This window comes from Rattus norvegicus, chromosome 3, assembly GCF_036323735.1.
Source record: "Rattus norvegicus strain BN/NHsdMcwi chromosome 3, GRCr8, whole genome shotgun sequence".
NCBI classification, from domain to species: domain Eukaryota; kingdom Metazoa; phylum Chordata; class Mammalia; order Rodentia; family Muridae; genus Rattus; species Rattus norvegicus.
Genome location: NC_086021.1, coordinates 55957060 through 55962733, shown reverse-complemented (window position 1 = coordinate 55962733; position 5674 = coordinate 55957060).

The window sequence follows — 5674 nt, the reverse complement described above, 5'->3', positions numbered from 1 at the left end:
AGATATGCAGATGTCCAGTAGAATAGAAACCTATGTTGAACATCATCAGCCTTTGAGGTAATAAAAATTAAAATAACAAAAGAATGTCTCTTCATAGTCACTAAATGGTTCCTTTATGACTGGAAAGCAAAACAAAACAAGAAATGAAAGATGATAACTAGTTAAAAAGTGAGAATGATCCAAAAGTCCATCACTAGATGATAGACAAGGGTAACATGGCATATCCGTAAACAGAGATATTATTCAACCTTAAAAAAATGAATAAAATTCTAGGTGGAATTAGAATGGAATTTTGTGACACATATATGTAATTCCAGCAGTCTGGGAGATAGAGGTGTGAAGATCTTACTTAGCACAGAGGTCTGCCTGGACTATATAGAGAGACCTGGTCTTAAAAGTAGCATGAGCAGAAGATATAGCTCAGCGGCAAATCACATTTGAGAATATATATTCACTTGTGTTCAGTTGTTGGTGGTGGTGGTACACTGATTCCTCTGTAGAGACCCTGGATCATTATTCACACCTGAAAATTATACTATGGCATACATGATTTATTTCCATATCAATTTTGATCTATATAGATATTCAATCAATTATATGACTCATCTAGATTGTTGACATATTGGTATATTCTGGTAATAGTACAATAGAGTGACTCTTGAAACAACTATATGATTATCATAGATGCAAAAACCACACGTTTTATATGATTCTTCTTACATTAGGTACCTAGAATAGTAAAATTCTCACACAGGAAATAAACTAGTCATTGCGTGGGGATGGAGACTTAAGTGTCTTAGAGTCCATTTCTGTTTGTAAGGATGTGAAATTCTAGGAGTAGGCAATGCTCATGGTTATATAATATTTGTGAATCATTGAACTGCACCCTTAAAATTACTGAAATGATAAATATATATTTACATTTATAAATGTTTTAATATTATATTATATATAAAATATATCCACAATGAAAAACAAAGATCAGTTTGCTTGTGGAGGGTTTTATTGACATAGTGACCATATCGGCATTAGTCAATTTGATAATATGTGACAAAGAAGAAAAATTAAAATGAGATCCCAAACATAAATTAGTTTTGTTTTAAAGTATTGAGATATAATAAATTTTAAAAATAGTTTGCAAATAATGACATAGAATTTTACATGTCTATTTTATGAAATGTACAAAGAAATGCATTTTTAAGCATGACAGGAAAATGTAGGATAGCTGTTTTTAAAAATTATGTGTAACGTTTAACAAACTATGTTAAAGTAGCATAAAATAATTTATAGGACTCTTATTCCTACATTCAGTACTCTAGACAATTCTAGGCTTGCCCTTAAAATTTGTCACATCCTATTTAAAAATATCGCCTTAAAAGTAATTGTAATATTGTGATACTCATATTTGCTTTTCAATTAGGTAAGTAATAAATGCCACTAGAATAAATTGTTTATACTTAGGTATTAGAAGCCTCAAGGTTTTATATATGCATGTATATTTTACATTTTCTTTTCAAAAGATCAGTTAACTAAACTGAAGATTATATCTCTATTATTTGCATTTTTTAAAAAATTATTCACTGCCTCCTGTCAGAGACTTGGTGGTTTTTGGCTGGTTCCCAGGACCTCTGACAGGCTTTCATCCTCAGAAGCACAATTGCTTCCTGTATCGGCTAACTGTGAACCAAAAAAACTTGCTCTTCCACTGCTCTGGAGCGGAAACATGGCAGAGTTGACGTTTGCCTATTTGCTGAAGACATGATTGTCCTTGTAGTTACTCACACATGAAAGTTCCTGCCTTTTCCTCTTCAAAGCACGCATTGCCAGAAAGAATTCTGCAAACACAATTAGTTTTATTTTCATCTCCGATGTTGCTTTCATCGACATGTGTGGTCCTCTCTGTTCTTCGATTTTAGAATAATATTCACATTTTTCTACTCGAGGGAAAACACACAGGGAGACACCCACACTCAGTGTTTGATGTCTTTACCTGTTTTGTTTTGTTTTTTTTTTAGAGACTTAAGAAATGGTACCAAAAGAAAACTCTTTTTGGAGATGCCACTGAACTTCCACCTACAGCAGTCACAATGAAGACGATCTTTATTCAATCCCTGAATTGTTAAAATATTTCTCAACTTGGCATTGCACATTAAACTATAAAAGTGCACAACACAATGGCATCGGTGGGTGTTGGGTAGGATAGCAGAAACAGCACAGACTTGCTTCCTGAATTGTCCCTGCTGTTCACTTGTTGTGGTAACAAGCTCAATCCTCTGTAAGATCCCGGATCATTGTTCACAGTGGAAAATCATACTGCAAAAAGAATTATGTCCATATTAATTTTGAATCTGTATAATTGATATTCATCAAATTATCTGGCTTGTTTTAAGTGTTATATGTTGATGATCCTTCTGGTTTCCATCTGCACCCAGGAACAGACCCTGTGCTATAGCCCAGTGGAGGGGGGTGGGTTAAGGCATCCTCACAGAAGCAGGGGGAGGTGGGACAAGACAGGGATTAGCGAAGGAGAAACCAGGAAGGGGGAAAACATTTGAAATGTAAATAAATAAAATAACCAATAAAAAATTAGAATTTGAAAAAAAAATTGTTAACTGTTTTCAGATCCAACCATAATAACTCTGTTTTAGCCTTGAAGGTTGTTCAGATCAAGATCATTTCCTTTGTTAGTAATTCTGGGTATTTAGGTCAAACTGTACATTATAACACTGTACATAGAGGGAGGGCATGAGCTTGGCAGTTTAATTTGAAAAAGCAAATATAAATATTAATGTAGACGCCATGGTCGACAATTGCTTTTATAAAACTAACTCATATTTTAGTATTTCCTTTGAATTACCTTTTATTATGTGGTGCCCACAGAAATGTGAAGAGGGACTCAGTTTCCCTGGAACTGGTGTTAAGGATGGTTGTGAGTCACTATGTCAACACTGGGAGTGTGTGACTTGAACCTGGGTCCTTTGCAAGAACAACTATTTATCCATCTATCGCTAAGCTGTCTCCCCCCCACCCACCCTTTTTTTCCTTGTGTTATTAAAACTTTCCTATTGGAACTTCAAATGATCAAAGGCAGTGTTAGAAACCCCAGGACGTGAAAGCATGGATTAAAAATACACATAATATCAGTCGCGGTCTTTAGAGGCCATTTTTCATCACCTCTGTCCTTTCTTTCAGCTGCTTTACAAAAGCTTGTACAACTCAGGGAGATAAAAGGGGAAACGGTGGTATCACTTGCTCTCATGTTGCCTTAGGCAAGCATAGACTGCGCCTTTATCAGTCCTTCTAGCCACCCCGGAGCTAACCTGAGCTGGGTTAAGCCCAAGGAAGTAGATCAGAAGCTTGGACCCAGGATGTGTAGAGTTTGCCAAATCACGTGGTGCTGCGTCTCTTTCACCGGAGCAGAACGCTACCTTTGTCAGGGACAGAATAGAAAATGTGCTTGTAGTTCCTGTCTTCAGTTTCAGACACAGAACAGCTAAAATGCTTGGAAACGTTTGAGTGGGGCGTGCAAAATGGCCCAGTGGGTAAAGGCACTGACTGCCAAGCCTGAAGACTTGCGTTTGATCCAAAGAGTGAAAGGGGAACTCCTACAGGTTGTTCTCTGACTTCCATGTTCTCTCTCTCTCTCTCTCTCTCTCTCTCTCTCTCTCTCTCCCCCCCCCCCCCCTCTCTCTCTCTCTCTTTCTCGCTGTAATATGTTTTTTTTTTTAAGTAGTTTTCTTTTAGGAAGAATCTTTTGAGTGCCGAGGTGAGAAAAGCTTATTTACTCAAAAATTTTTTTTCAATTACCTCTGAGTTTATGCTAATGAAGCAACGTCATGGAAACTGGTTGGTGAAGGGATGGCTTTCAGCCCATCTTCCATGGTTCTGAAGGCTGACCTACTCACCATCCATCGATGATTTAATGTGACCTCGTTCTTATATTAAATAAATAAGCCCCGTGAAACCTCTGACAGCATACTTAAAAGTAGCTCTGGGCCAGTGAATATACCAAGGAGTCAGAGGACAAGAGAAGCTTAACGGACTCCTGCCACCTCACACTCTGCCTCAATGCCTCTCAGCCATTTGGTCGTTGCTATTGTATCTGTTATATAATAAATTAATAATAGCAGATAAGACACTTTTTCTGCCTTGTGGGGCATTTTCTCAAATTATTAGGCCATGTATCCAGTTGGTCAGAATACTCGGCACTGGAGAGCTGCAACTGGTGACAGAAGTGGGAGCATTTTTGTGGTGCACAGCCCCTCATTAGTGAGGCTTATCCTTACTGTGCGCAGTCAGTGAGTCAGTGTCAGGACTGAGCTAAATTGTAGGCTATCGGTTGGTAGCCGGAGAGAACTGGACAGTTCTTGATGTGGGAAACTACACACATGATGTTTCAATCAGTTTTGTTATTTTCTTTTCGTTTTTTCAAAACACTCTCTACATTTAACTTCATCTTTTCACCAGGGCGAGATACATCCAGGGTTATAAACCGTGATGTGGTGTTTCATGTGCTGAAGATTTTGCTTCCAGTAAGTCGACAAATTATTCAAAATGCCTTTAGTGGGGAAAAAAAATCCACAGAATGTCTGGAAAGTACCACCCACATGGGTAGGGCCAGCTTGTGAGAAAGTCTGAAGTTGCCTGAGTGGCTTCTCAATATCTCCCTTGTGAATGACAAAGAAGACACTGAACACTTAATAGCAAAAACTACAATTCTTGGGACCCCTCACTAAGGTCTTCTTAGCTCATAGAGTTTAGCTGTACAGAGCTCAGGCCGCCTGTGGCTCATAGGTGTAGCATTGGGGCAGTTCTGTAATATTCGCCAGACACAGCTTTCACAGCTGGCTTGCACTCCTCATTTGACCTGTATAAGAAGCAAACACAAATAAGAAAAATGCATTCCTCTTCATTCTCCTTCGTTTGCACTTAGGACGACAGAGGCACAGAGGAGTCCGTTTGACACAAGCACAGTTGTCAGTGGGGACATTGCTATTTTAATCAAGATACCTGTGCACGTGGTACCTGGCTTAATACCAGGTCAGTGCAATGTCTGATTTTTAAACTCTCCAATGGTGTGAAAGCATGTCTTCTGATCCGTTTGTTCTTTCAATATAGTCATCAGTGAGTTGTATGAATATGCAACTCTTATCAAATGGACTCTGGTTAGATGATTTTTGTCTAAACGCAAGCTAATTTAAGTATACAAGCTCATTTAGGCTATGCTGGGCCCATTAAATGTGTTAAATGCATTTTTTTTACATTAGGATTTTTCTTTGGGATAGAAGTTCATCACCAATGCAATAACATCTAAATCCTTAGTCCTGTGGCACAAGAATTCTTGGTATGCTGCAGGTTTTCACCTTGAAAAACAGATCCCCTGAAAAAAGTAGACAAACCCGTCATAGCTTATAGGATTCTATTACCACACGCAAAGCGTCTGGAATAGGGAAGAGCTGGGTGGCTCTTGGGACCCATCAGTGGATGCTTTCCACGATAGATTATGCTCCCTGTCAGCCTGTTTCCCTATATTGGCAACCAGTGAAGGCTGAGGAGTGCATGGAAAGAAGAGTGAGAAAGGGTGAGCAGGCTACAGTGGGGCCTTTACCTGGGTCCAGGAAAAACAGAGAAAACAGAAGCCTGTAGAAAGAGAGAAAACAAAGTCTGTCAGTAA